The sequence below is a fragment of the Drosophila mojavensis genome, unplaced genomic scaffold (genome assembly GCF_018153725.1).
Source record: "Drosophila mojavensis isolate 15081-1352.22 unplaced genomic scaffold, ASM1815372v1 contig_19, whole genome shotgun sequence".
In the NCBI taxonomy this organism is placed as follows: Eukaryota; Metazoa; Arthropoda; class Insecta; order Diptera; family Drosophilidae; genus Drosophila; species Drosophila mojavensis.
The window spans coordinates 4,764,871-4,779,925 of record NW_025318726.1 but is presented as its reverse complement, the minus strand read 5'-3'; the positions used below and the strand labels follow the sequence as shown (position 1 = coordinate 4,779,925).

Sequence of the window (15,055 nt, the reverse complement as noted above, 5' to 3'; positions counted from 1 at the left end):
CTAGGTGACATTACATCTAACAGATCAGGGTACATTTATCCATTGGAATACATTTATCTTACACGATGTCTGAAAGGAAAGGAATGATTGTAATCGAATGAATAAATGAATGATTGTAAGGGATTTATCCATGGACATACATAAATGTATATGTTATACCTATTTTATATATATACTTATATATTATACATATATATTATTGATGAACCAAAAGTATAATTTGAGTTGTAGAATTACTGAAAATACTTTTATTATGCAGGGCATTTTGAAATACTGTTCCCATTGTTATATTTCGTATTGAGTCGGCATCTAACGATGGTATTAGCAGTAAAAGGCTCTCAATCTTTCGTAGTATAAGCCATCAGCCAAATAGAAGCCATAAATACTGAGCTAAGAGCCGCCGAGCTACCAAAAACTGTATTCGATTGAGTGAGAATGCGGCACAGTCGAATGTCGAGTGTTGAGTGTTGAGGGTTGAGGGGCAGGCACTCGCAATCTATTGAGTGAAATGCTGCTCAAGTTAGACTCGACGGCAGCGGAAGCACTCGGAGTCATAGTTGTAAAAAGAAGAACGCTCTGCTGTTGCTGTTGCACATGAAATTTATTCCTTAATTTGATACATTTTTATTGCGGCGGTTTATGGCTTGTTTTGGCCCTTGCGGTTCGCCCGAGCCCAAATTCGGATCGCTTCACAGCTTCACGGCGGGTCTGAACTCCGACATCGAGTCAGTGGTGGCGGCGATGAATGTGTTTTTAAGTGAATCAGATGACGATTATAAAATGCTTTGTCACGCAGTCATTTTTTAATCCTTCGACGCTGTCGCATATAGCCGTGTTTTATGACTCCAGTTCCAGTTCCTGGTCCGCTCCCCTCCGCGTAGTTAACACACAGAGCAGGCGAGAGGGCAGCCCCCGTCAGAAATGTGGGTTTATGGGCCAGCCCTCAGCCTTCATGCAGCACTCGACCCGGCTCGACTCGACTCGCCTCGGCGGTGCATTCCTCAGAACGACTTAATAAAAATTATACGAGAGCCAGCCAAGTGGCAGAACGTCTTGTTCTCTGCGTCGTCCGTCCACGTCCACGTCCACGTTTACTACAGTTTAATTGCACCAATGATGTACCGCTTTGTAAATTGCGCAAATGAAAAATATAAATCACAAATCTAATTAAAAGCTGAGCAAAACACTCGTTAAACCGAGGAGCATCTCCGGTGCTCGCATCGGCATTCCCACTTACCGCAGACGGAGCTTAAATGCATCCAATAATCATGTGTGCCTGTAAATAGAACACATTATAGAATATATATTAGGAATATGTGAATAATTTTCATTTTTTTTTTTCTATTTACACTTTACGACTGTAATTATGCATTTCAGCAATTATTCTATGAACACGTTTTACTTTGTCGCTGACAGGCGTAAAACGATAATTAAAAGTTAAGAGACCATTCGCTAATTATTTGTGCTCCTACATGCCCGCAATATTTTATTTACTGTAATATATTGTTATTCATGACTTAATGGAACAATCAGCAAAACTTTCTGCCCAGCCAGAAATGTCGGTTAAATGAACTTGAATATTAGCCAAGCGATTTTCACTTAAGTGAGCTATTCACTATTATCTAAGCGATAGGAGTACTTTCTGTACTCCGAATCTCAGAAGGAGTTGGTAGCTCTCATACGGGCTATCCTCTTATCATTGCTTTGTAAATTATTGAAATCAGCGAAGGAATAGGTATAATCTGCTTACTCATAAGGAACATTTAAAAAATGGCAGAGCTACCTGAGAGACCGGTGTTCCTAGCACGTTAGTCTATATGAAAATATTTCAAATATCTGGAATCCAAATTTAACTAATAATCTTACAGACGTTCCTATGTCTTTTTATACTCATTCTTATCTATTAGAGACAACCCCTCAACTTACTCACGCTGACGCCAGTCAATATCAACTCTTTCACAACAATTTTGTCACATTAAGATCGAAAAAATATATATTTGAAATTTCTAACGGTAATCATATAATTAAGTCGGAAGAGGCTACGTGCGAGGTTGACTTATGGACGAACAGCAAGACAGACACTGGACATGGTTAAAATAATATTTTCGTATCGCTTACAAGTTATAAGAATTTGAAGAGGCTTAAAAATCTCATATATCATGCAACGTCTCAGAGAGAATACATTAATACATTAACATTGACGTCAACTTGGGCATTGGAATTTATCAGAAGTATATACATAGTTAAACTGAGTAATATCATTTTTGTCGAATATATATAAAATAGATTTGATATAATATGAATACGGGTTTGTCATTAGCTGCCCAAGACATTGAATAATGCATTAATTGCTCTTTATATTTACTAACTCTGAATTGAGACTCTATATAGTCCATAAATTATAAATAATTTGTCTTTTACAGCGTACTTTGCTGATTGTCTGATTCAACTAGCGTCGAGTTTGTAAAAGTTATTCAATATTTTCGCTGGAGACTCGCCCCTCGGAGAGCTTGTTTTAGCTCCAACATAAACATCGTTTGGGCAGCGTGGTGACGGAGCGTGTTTTATATGCCTCGACAAGACATTAAAATGCGCACACGCCCCCTTTAGCGTGTGAATGTAACGAAGTGGACCGGAATTCGGGGGGCTAGAGGCGGCTGCCAGCGCGGTACCTGAAGCGGGTTTTTCAGCTTTCCTTCGCCTGCGGTTGGGAAAGCGAATTTCAGCAAAGTGCATGGCGAGCAAAGTCAGGCGAAGTTGCTGGGCCGCAGATGCTCGCCGGCTGCCGCGAGGCATAGTCGATGATGATGGGCTGGCTGCGAAAGGAGATTTCAATATCATAAAAAACCGTATTAAGAGAATCTCATATTGAGAATCGTAAAGTTTTTACGAGCGTTTAATGGACTCTTGCAGTAAGCGTGAGTATTTACGCGCTGCTTAAAAGCGGTAAAATATGGCCAAGTGGTGTCGGGAGACAAACACGGCCCTCTAATACTCCAGCCGACAGGCAACACGTTTCCTGCTCTGCCAAGGGGCAGCCGCCTGAGTTGGACTGCGATCCGAATAAGTGCACCGGAGACAATTTATAAATAATAATGTCAATTCGTACATTGTTCAGCCTCGTCCCTTGAGCATTGGCGGCGACTGCATCGCCATCTGGCGGCGATGTGCCGTACCACAGGTAGCTAGCCATTTGATTGCCTGCAGTCGGTCAAGCAGTGCCCGCAAGCAGTGCAAATGCGTCCTTGCTATCATCTAATGCAGAGTGCGGAGTCAGCGAAGGTGTTTACCGTTTGCCGTTGCAGCGAAATTGATTTTGGCAATGGATAAGCGAGACAGCAATAAACAGCTAATGGCCGTGGCTGCGCCTGTGGGAGGGTCTATGGCCGCATTGCTGATTGGTGCATGAGCCGAGCTACCTGCGACCTTAATCACTATCGCAAGGCGCAATGCATCTGAACAGAGATAATTTGCACAAATATCCTTGACCCACGCAAAAATGGGCGGACTTTATTGTTGTTGCATTATTATATTCATTTAAACGAATGGGTAAATGCATTCCCAAAAGATGCATTCAAGGCAAAGGAAGTATATCCTAATTTATTATTTTGTAACCAATACTTAGTAGAATCAAGCGGCGGGTAAGCACTGTCAGCGTATCTGTCGACATGACCTGAATTATCGACTTTCGATAAGTATAATTGTATACATAGCTTGTATTTATCATATATCCCATATTCAAACTGATTTTGATCTATAAGACAGTTTTATGTTGTATTGTCTAACTTATTTTTAGGCACTCTCGCATAGGGTAATGTGTTCAGAATATCGAACATTTAAAGAATTCCCTTGATCTGTCAACATTTTTGAACAGCCTATAGTATATAGGAATACTGAAGGATATAACAAAATTTATAATCTACTAAAGCTCTACAGATCTCTCAATTCGGTCCCCTGTGTAAAAGTATATAAATTTATGGCATCTGCCACGCCCGTACCCTGAATAACTATTTCCAATGGCTTCAGCATATAACAATAATAAAGATTTACATATATCTGGAATTTGAGTGCTGGGTGAATTGAATCTAAGTAAACATGGAAGGTTTCCGTTTTTAACTTAATCATTTTTTTATTTTTAATGTTTGATAATTTTTATAGCATACACTTTAGAAATTAATTATCATTCATACCAGGGAATCTCTGATTCCCATAAGAAAACGAAAAGACTTCAAATTATTAAATAATCTTATCGAAACCTTCCTTATTATTCAAAAGTTTTATAGATATTTTAGTATAGAAAGACATTGAACGTAAACTTTAAAGTTAACTCCTCAATTTTAAATAAATAAATTCGCTTACTACTACCATTTCGAAACAAACGCTAAAGTTCTTCTCTATATACTGGGAGAGACTGTGCTAAATGCGAAGACGAAGGCAAAGCGTGAGTGTCTGCCTGACTTGAGGTAAGAGAGAAATAGCTGCTGGCGGGCACTTGGCTCAAGACAGTGAAATGGGAAGTAAAACGAGTATATTAGCTTTGCAATACAATATATTCTTGAGTTAAATACAACAGAAGATACTCGAAAAAACACAGTGACGAGTCCATGTCGTAAGAATTCAAGTTCAATTGCTGATCGGTCAAAAGAGAGTGAACTGCATGGGTAAATACTCCATTTGCTGTTGACAAGCAATTGTACATAATAAATTGTGCATATATAAATTGGTAAGTGCAGGAATGAGTGCTTTAATGGTTGTTTACCTGGAAATCGAATTATCATTATTATGATTGCTCCTTATAATTTAGCTACAGACTTTGGCATCGACTAACGTGCCGTGCTTCGCTTTGGTACACATTTGGCCCTTGCTCAATTAACACCTTGGCCATTTGGTATTCCGCAGTAGGCGCGCAATGGGCATAGACGTAGAGCCATTATGGGCACTTGGACGCACTCCTCATTGGATGCAATTCGTAGGGAGAGTCACGTAGAACGACAGTTTTCAATCCGGACAAATGGCATATGTCTGGTGACAACGACCTGACGGCTTCATTAGACGCGGACATATATCAGAAATGTGTCGGACTAACGACTCGGCAGAGTTATGTGAGTTGTCAAAAGGATTTCCTATAATTTGAATGCTTCCCAATGTCGTGTTCTCGGTTAAATCGCCGTCTCGAGATGACTTTGTAGACGTGCCTTTGAAATGAGTTGGGCTTGGCGACCCCGGGGCCCCTTGCCCGGCATCTGCTGCCTGCCCGTGGGCAAATAAATCAAAGTCGGAGTCAAGTGAAGACGGCACCAGCAGCTCGTAAAACAAATTTCGCCGATTCGACGAATGTTTGTTAATTATGGTTTTGCGTAACATTCTTATTGCCAATGCACATCCATTCTCTGGCCCGCCACTGGCCCGGCCACAGCCCAGCCACAGGCCCAGCCACTCGTGAGTAATTTGTGTTTGAACTCGTTAAACTGTCGAACGATAATGGGCGAATGCGCAGATACTTGTTGCCCCATATGCAGCGGCACGACCACGTGCCTGCTTCCCGGCTCCGCTTTCACTGCCCCTGCCCCTGCCCCTGCCGCGAGTCGACTTGGGCGCATCTTCTGAAATGGCACGTCCGGCCGAGAGCTCCAATCGTTCGAATGCAATTTGCAACAATTTAAGATTTCTGTTGCCGTAGCGCCCCATTGAAGCCAAACGCCAGCTCGCATTGCCCAACAGAAGCACACATCGAATCCGCTTCGCACAAATTCCTGCGTTGCACACTGAAAAACTGAAAATGCTGCATCGCAATAGCATCGCAATAGATGGGTTCACAGCCCCACGTCTATGGCGCAGAACACTCGTCTGGCGTCAGCCATATAGTCTTTCCGTCCATCCAAGGGAATGTGGAGAATAGAATAGGGCCGGGATGGTCAGGGTTCGCCAGGGCTGGCCTGGGGTTGCCTGTTGAACAGCAGAAAACGATATGGGCTCACGCCGGCGCTTAAATTGAGGTATCCAGTTCGGATGGGTCAGACCTATTCGAAATGCGCCTTTCCTCTATATATATGCACACTGTTGGCGCGTGCGAGCGCTACATGAGATATTTCCGAGGCTCCGTTATAAATCTATTTATGTGTATAGATTTAGTTGAGAAATTCCAAAAATATAATTATATCAAGCTACAAGAGGTTCAAGCTGCGAATCTAAAAATCCTCACCTGTATGGATATCCTACTTCATTTGATGGTATGTGAGAGGAAAATAGATTCCAGTGAAAATATGGAAGCAAATTAAAGTATTTTTCTTTATAAAATTCAAATGGAATTTAATAGAAAATAATGTATAATCTGTTACTCCAAGCCCCTACTTCATAAGTTATGCATTATGAGTAACACATTGAAAAATATGAGTATATTATCATGAGTGTATTTGTAGGCTCATTCAATGGGTATAAAATGCGAGAGACTTGAAATTTTAAATAGAGATCAAAATATAGAGGATTTCTTGATAAGACAGAAATTTGAACGCATAGATTCTAGAGCTTACAAGAGCTAGGGGCTTAAACAAATTGTTTACTTGCTAAATCACGCGCACGCAAAATCAGTTTGTTTGAAAAAATCGATAAATAACTAGTTGTTTTTTCTTTTCATATCTCTTAAGAGACTTATAAAATAATAAAAACAAAAATTATAAAATTATAAATTCAGCTATATACATTTATCTCGTACGTCATTGGAGGTACAGTTTCATAATTTTGCATATATATTTATGTATTTGGTACCATTTTTATTTTGGTTAAATTTTGGATTCCGGCCCCAAACCCACTCACTTCCTTAGGCATTAAAAAATTTTGTTTAATATTTGCAAATATATACATGTGAATGTATAGTCCATCTAGAAGATGATTTATTCAGTGTGCATGAAGATGCATGAGTATGTGTGAGCATATGTGTTATGTTATATGCAAAAATCGCAGAATTATTGGAATATCAGCTCTTGGCAGGGCTCAAGGGGTCTCACAGTCTCGACTAGGGAACTCCTACTCTTTAACCTCGGCTTGTAAATGCGAATACAAAGTGTTTCTGATATATGGTAAATATCACTAAAAATTTAATAAAGATGTGCATATCGGATATATCCACATGTGGCACTTATAAAGTTGATTAGAAGGTTAAAAGATCACGAACAAATCTCAATAGATTGTATGTATCTCTCAAACAGAGAGAGATTATCTGTTGCTCCTGATCAAGAATACATATAAATTTGACTCATATATACCGCACATGTATATTGTGGTATTGGTAAGGCTTTTCCTTTGTGTTAAATGCAAATCAAATTGCTATGGACTTCAATTTGATTGGGTTCATGGTATTTAAATGTAGTTCCACAACAAGTAACAAATTGTTGGTACGTATTCAGTTTCTAATTGCTGAATAAAGTGCGAGCTAATTGAAATTGTCGATTGAAATTGATTTGCATTTTCATTGGCTGTCCGGCGGAGTCAAAGCTGTCAACGCGACAGAACTAAGTGCGCATGCATAATCGGAAAATGTCACTTGGATCAGCGGCACAATTTGTATTCATTGATTTCGACATGCTGGGAGTATTGGGCGAGCGGCTCAGGTGGCTTGGGAGCATTTCTCAGCCTGGCCGGAAGCCGCCAGGTGACCCCACATACTCTGACTGCGAATGGAGCCTTCAAGATTCCCCAACGGGCAGTTTCGAGCGCAATGAGTCAAGCATCCAAGCACCGCACAAACTACCGGTCAGGGCACCATAAACCGGATCAACCACTTTGAGTGCGGCGGTATGGCGGCGGCAACAATGGCAGTCACCGCAGTCGCAGTCGCAGCCGCAGCACCAGCGGCGACTCGAAATGGCTGTGATAAGAGAGACCGCAGTGGAATGGCTGGCTCTGACGGCCATGCTCTAGTTTGGCACTTTCAGTGTTCATAAATAGATTCAAACGAGAGTTGGCCAAACTGAATTCATCCCCCTTAAATCTGTGCGCTCATCTCGGCGCTCGGCTCGTCGGGCCGAGTCGAGTTGGTCTCAGAGCAACGACTTTTCTTGTTGCCTGCCTCGACTTCCCTGCGGTTGAGCCAGGGCTAGGGGTGAATTTGTGTCTTTAACTCAGCCTGCTCAAAATGGGTAAAGGGTATATTGGATTTGTGCAAATGTATGTAACACATCACTTGCCCTTCGATCGAAATGATTCGCTACAGATTGATGAAAGTTTAGATATAAATACAGAAAAATCCGGTTATAAAGACTCCGCTTATAGCGTCCATCGGTTACAGCGACTAAAATTGTGAGTCCCACACAAACTGATATGCGTAAACTTATATGGTTATAGCATCCCGGGCATAATCGGATTCTACTGTCTATTTTCGTGCATACTTATTCTCGATACTGCATCCGATTTTTCTATAAACGATTTAAATCGATATCTTCCCTGTTTTATTTAAGCATAATTTGGAAAGTGTTCTGGCTTAATATACATATATTGTAACTACAACTCTACTATAGATATTTAAATACCTCTTTCTAATCTCGTACTCTGTATGTTTCTGTTACTGCATATTTACAAGAGTCGGGGTATTTCCTAGTCGTGCTGTTTTAGTTGCAGTCCTGACAACGTCGCTTTGGGTGGAGGGAATCGTTTGACTCATCGTGTGGTCATCTGGGGCAAACTCCTTTCGGTTTGTACTCGAGCCGAATGAATTGCTTTTGCACTCGCCGAGACACAAAACATTAGATACAAGTTCAGCAATAGCCCTGGGGTCAGCCTCGTCAATTTATCGATTGACCGAATTATGGTTTGTTAAGGTAGAATGAAAATCATTTAAATAAGTCATATTTAAGTGCTGTCCAGCCAGTAGATTCCCCATAATTTCGGTCATTGAAACTCTACAATTAAACTTTCAATATCTATTCCCTTTATATAATCTTAATTAGGAGGCATTCAAACTTGGTAGATAACAAGTTACAGTGATGATCTTATCGGGGATGTGGGGCTATTAAAAGTGAGGTTTAGCACCGGATTAAGTGTTCCGGGTCCATTGTGCGTTCCGCACTGCGCCTTTCGCGAACTTCACCTGTCTCTGCTCGGGCGGACATTGCGTGCTCTGAGTTGCTCTGAGCTGCAGCTATGACTTACGATTTCTACGAAAGCAATTGCGAGTAGCGACCACAGCGAGAGATCAGGTCTGCGGCAGAGTCTGGAGGTGGGCGTGAGCGCACCACTTCAGCACTTCTCTGCACCACAGCGACTCGTAATTATGCGGTGGATAAGCCTAACAAAATAAATTGCACTCGCTGCACCATCATTTCGCGCAAATAAAGAGAAGTCTGCCTGCACATTAGACTGTTCCTCCCGCCGACGAGGGGCGGTGCCTTGGGCGAGTGTAGTCGAGGCTGCTGAATATTCGTGAGACGAGTGCCTGGGTGGGATGAATCTCAATAGTTGAGCATGAGAATATAAATGGAGGCAATTGCTTAGAATTATGTTTATCGCAGCATTTATCAGGGAGAACAGAGAGCTTTAAACGAGTTATGTACGATTCAGTTTGTCGAATGGTAAAAAGAAGTTAACTCGCATTTCTGCTGTTCGCGCTTGGGTTCCGGTTATTTGGGCTCATAAATCAAAAACGAAGAAAAAGAGTTTTCACTTTTCAGAACACACGACTGTGAAATGTGTTCAGAGATGTTTTGCCTCTTTTTATTCTCGACTCTCAAAACAACAGACGACCAGATGGACTGGACTGCAGTTGCTGCCGAGAAAACAGACGTTTCCAGTTTTCGGTTTTCAGGCAACTCGAGCGACATCGTCCATTGAAGGGTTAAACTGACCAATTGTTATGCAGGGCCATAAAATGTAGGATTCTGTTTTAAAATGCTTTTGGAAATCCTTTGGCGTAACAATAAAATGGCAAACAAAAGTCACGGCGAGGCAGCCGAAGCGTCCATATTGACAACTCACACCCAGCTCTCGCCTTGCCCTCGCCCAAAATATGGATGCAGTGACATCGACAGCAGTAACACTCAATGATATAGGTACACACATGTGTTTGTGTGTGTGTGAGTGTGTGTGTAGGTACATATGTATATCTAGGGAAAAATGTCACACCATGTTGCCGCGTTTTACGACAGCCGCTCACCTTTTGTTTGGCGAGTTTATGGCCGAACGAGGTTCATTCCTGTTTAGCGCTGGGCAGAGCTCCCTGGCAGCCCTTTAAGCTGTGCCTTCCACTTCCTTTCACAAACTGGCTGGCAGAGCAGCGAGTAACCGAGTGGCGAATGGGCCTTGCGAATCGCAGCTCAAAGTTAATCTTTGTTGCTCTTACGTTATCGATTTGAACGGCTTCTCCGTGTGAGTGCAACAAGTTCTTCACCTTGATGGCCATTATTTCTATGAAATTCGCTAAAGGCTGCTTAATTGCCGAGTCGAGTCGCGCCAAGGACGTCGCGCACAAAAAACTCTGGCAGGAAAAGGATGTTCTCTGGAACAGGCGAAAGGTGGAAAGCGAAAGGCTAATCTACCTGTCTTTCAGCTGCTGTAAAAAACGTAATTGCGCAATTCAAGGACTCGACTGGCTACGCCACAGGACTTGTCTCACACCCATAACCCTTAATGCACCTAGTGCCGCATCCTGGCAACGTCCTTGAGTGAAATCCGTTTCATTTAACTGTGAGTTCCCCGGCAATGAGATATGACAAATTGAAACTTGTTTCTATCAAAATGGCGGAAGGGCAAGAAAAAGAGCTTCGACTTTAGTTTAAAGCTGATCGATTTGAGTTTCACTCACTTCCAATATCTGCCAGGCGATTACACAGTTTGATTACCCGAACGACATTTCATCATTTCCTGTGAATGTGGGCGTGCCCTTTTAAGTAAAACCCATTCTATGCACAAAAGAACTTCATAATTCGCATTCCAAAAATAGCTAAGGTGGCTCTACTTTGGCATATTTCACTAAGAAATATTCTGAGCATCGACCAATGTGCGTTTTAAACGTACTCTTTGTATATATGTATAGCGAAAATCAAAATACAACCACCACAATACATCGAACTCACCTTCTGCCGGTATCTTAGGAGGCAACTGCAGAACTGAAGGAGAAGCTGAACTCTCCAACACGATTCATTCGCAGCTGCGAATTTCCGAATGGATGTACGATTGCAAATATATAGCAAAATCAAGCCGAAAGGCCTCAGTAAGCAGTTCGGTTTACTTTTATATTAACTCTAATGAATAAGCATAGCAATATTGAGTATGCTTGGCGTTGCTTGCGTCTTACTTAAGATTAATATTTACTTAACGAAATTCAATGAAATCTTCATCAGATGCTCTAGATATTCCATTAAATATTTATCAATTTAGTAAACATGCAAACTCGCTCGCATATTAAAAACTTTTTCAAACTACAGATTGAAAAATTTGCTAAAATGTTAAACAAATATCATCTATATAGCAATAGTTTTAAGTGATGAAAAATTTGGAGACCGTATCATATTAAAAATATAATATTCTTTTGGGATTTAAATGCATTTCGACTAAGCATTATACGCTGACTTCCCATGAGTTCACGGTATAAACATCAACAGGAAATCGAATATGATAATGATATAATCATTGTAATTATATAGAAATGGCAATAACAATAACTAATTATTATAATAAGAAACTAATGAGACCGCACAAATTCTTCCATAATGTATTTTGAATATATCATTTGCATCAATGAAGCGAAATTAAATTAGCATTAAACATATTTGTCGTGACGTTTTGGACTTGACTTAGTGCCAATTTGTTTGTCGTTAACTCGGCATATTTTTTGCTATTCCCATTTAGCGGAAATCTGATGACAACAAGCACTCAATTATTATTTTTTATAGATTTATGAACATATATTTTAACACAGTTTATTTCTAAAGGCGCTGCTTAAAATTTTGTTGTGAATATCAAAATTGCAAATGATATTTTTTCTAGTAATTCTGGTACTTAAAATGCTATGCTATAATCCAGTTATTTAATATTAATTATTCAATAAATGCTCAGCTCATCTATCTACGATCGTATTTTAATTATGTATATGCCCACAGTTCAGTTCGTTAGGGATTTTTTTTGGCTTAATTTCAAATTAGCTCCAATCTCTCAAACGAAGCCATTTCTAATTAAAAAGGCATGTAGAACTGCGTCTGCAGGTAATTGTAAATATGGAGGCCAATTGAATAATGATTCGTGATACGACAACTGCGTAGTGCATACGAATACACAATTAATTTCATGCCCAAGTGCATGTGGCATTAGTTTGGGTGGGCAAGCATGAGGGCGTGGGGCTGTGGGGGCGTGTGCCGCATACCTACGGCTAGGCGGGCAGCACCACTTGAGCCAGTTGCTCATTACACTTGGCTGAATAATTATTTCAATAAACAACAATCGAGTTCTTGAACTTGGCTCGGGGCTCGATTATGAACTGTGCTTCAACGGCGCGCACATAATACCATATTTCAAATTTCAATTAAGCCCAAGTGCTGAGAGAGCTGCCCCAACCGCCGCCACTTGCCCACTCGCCCCATTTACATTTCCAGCTGCCAATGGCAGCGTTCTTTGGGGGTTCTGCCAGTCTCGAATAGTTCATATTTGACTTTTGACTCTTCGAAGCACAAGACTCTAAAAGGAACTCAAGTGCGGAGCCTTGATCACTTTTCGAATCGATTGGCTCGAGTGTGGAAAGCAACACGATGTTGACCCGGGCGAGTTTTAAATTAAGAACTAGTTTATTCGGAGTCGCTCGATTCAGTCATGGCTAATGATGGAGGAACAATCCAATGCCGGTCGTTGCATATTCATATTATAATGCTAATAAACATTCTTAAGGTGTTGCGCTCAGAGCTTAGCTTGTCACATAAACGTCCGTGCTTGAGCCATGCTCGGCCGATTGGGATCTGGCGAGCGAAAGACAATATGAGACACCAGCTGGCTGCACTGAGTGCTTGGAGCGGGTGCTCTGAGATTCCCAAATGCAGATAGCGCTGCTACAATATTAGTTTTCAAACGGGAAAGCCAAAAGCGATCTCTGCATTTGCATTTCATTTTAGTCAACCAAAAACGAAACAAAGAAAATGTCTGCTCCAAATTAACATTCACTTGGCCATCCGAAAGAGTTGAGGCCCCGAGAGGATTCTTAACTCGTTGTTGTTTTCGTTGCTGCTATCTGTTGGGTTAGGCGAATCCCATTAGCTATCCGAAACTGAAAATGAAACTGAGACTAAGACTGTGGTGGAGGTGGAGGTGGAGGTCGAGGTAGAGGCGGTGGTAGAGGCGACGGTAGAGGCGGAGGTAGAGGCTGCGACTGTTGCTGGCTAAATATCCAAACAATATTTTGCATATTCCATCGATTTGTCGACTACAAACTAAATTTGTGCATAATCAATGCGAGAGCGAGGCAAGCAATGCCAGTCCGCATTAGAAAGAGAGAGAGAGGGGGAGAGAAGGAGAGCTCGCTTGGGATGACTGCGAGTTTTCTTTTCTGGGTGTGGCTGCAGGCGCGGAGGAAACGTGTCGCCAAAGAGTCTAATTTATTATCGATTTGCTATCTCGTGGGCCATGCGCTATCATTATGTTCCATGAGCTCTGATGACGACGGCTCCACAGCCTGGCTGCCACCCACTCCTGTCTGCGGCCCGTTCTGGTGGTTTTCTAGCGAAATCTAAGCGCAGCGGCCGTCGCATAAATCTCGCTAATTTATGTCGGATGCGTGCGAACTGCTAACAAAGAACTAAGTCGCGAGTCGCCGAGGCCTCCATTCGACTCCTGCTTCTCCTTTGGCTGCCATCCAAATAACTGTTGTGCATATCAAATTCACAACATGCAAATGCGAATGGGAGTGCGAATGCGAATGGGAGTGCGAGTGCAGGTTGAAGTTGCTCACACAAAAATCGTTGTTGTCGCTCAGCAATTGCAGTTGGAGTCGTTGTCGTTGTTGTTGTCGTTGTTGTTGTTGTTGTCGTTGTCGCTGTCATTGTGACATCTCTCGATTTATTTAATTGTCACTTAAACTAACGATTTTCTAACCAAGTTCGTGTTTCGCTGCCAATTTATGGGACATTAGCCAGCCATATGCCACGCCAAGCCATGCCATGCCATGCCAGAGTGGAGTGAAGTGGAGTGCATTGGCATATTCATATTGTTAAATGGAAATATTGCCAATATCTACTTTAGCTTTAATTGCTCTGCACTTAATTAGTTTCGATTGCTCGATTGCCCAACGCCCGTTCGCCTCAAGAAAACTCAGCAGGGCGAGTATTTTTGGTCTACTCAAGTATCATCGAACTCGTTCATTGCCAGCATTATTATTATATTGTATCCGATATTTCCTTTGTATTTGGCTCACGAATTTAAAAGAGTATTTTTAAGTCCGTCGGTCCATAAAAACTTTGCGTGGACTTATGTGATTCGATAGAAACTTGAGCTGATTTGTATATTTAATTATTTAATAATACTCTATTCAGTAGTATTTTATGTTATTATGGATAAATAGATCGATAGAGACTTGGCCTGATTTATAAATTATTTTAATAATATTAATTTATAATTTTATTTTATTATTTTAAATACTATTGTATATTGTATATTGTATATTATTATAAATATATGTATCAATAGAGACTTTGTCTTTTTTACGTATAATTATTTAGTATTTCTATTCTATTCTATTCTCTTCTACTATTAGTTTTTATTGTTTAATATTATTTGTATCATAGATAAAAGCAACTTTAGTTTCTTCTTCAGATCTTGGAAAGCCTTCTCCAGTACACACAGTCTCGTTGTGTACATATAAAACACTCCCATAATCCACACTCAATATCAACTTTATCTTTATAGATCTGCTCGTTTGTAAAATATGTTTAATTTACATGTTTTTTCGGAGTTCTATCATTAATAGCGTGTGATTCCCCTCTCAGATAAAGGAAATAAATATTTTATACACAAACATCATGGTTTTATATTTCGTTATACTTGCTTAAGACGTAAAACGAGAATATTGGTTATGTATATAGCACGC

General features: G+C 40.8%; 1 long non-coding RNA gene across 3 annotated transcripts in view; it reads right to left on the bottom strand.

Moving 5' to 3' along the window:
* Positions 1-582: 582 nt before the first annotated feature.
* The window catches only part of LOC26528642, a 30,854-nt gene continuing 16,381 nt past the window's right edge, over positions 583-15,055 (bottom strand). For 2 of the 3 annotated variants that reach the window (XR_004364881.1, XR_001449499.3), the window contains exons 3-4: positions 1,238-1,276; positions 583-1,124 (exon numbers count right to left, since the gene is read on the bottom strand). This is a non-coding gene — a long non-coding RNA (uncharacterized LOC26528642). Of the gene's footprint in view, positions 1,164-1,237; positions 1,277-15,055 lie in introns of all 3 variants that reach the window. The other variant, XR_001449498.3, reaches the window with a different exon arrangement.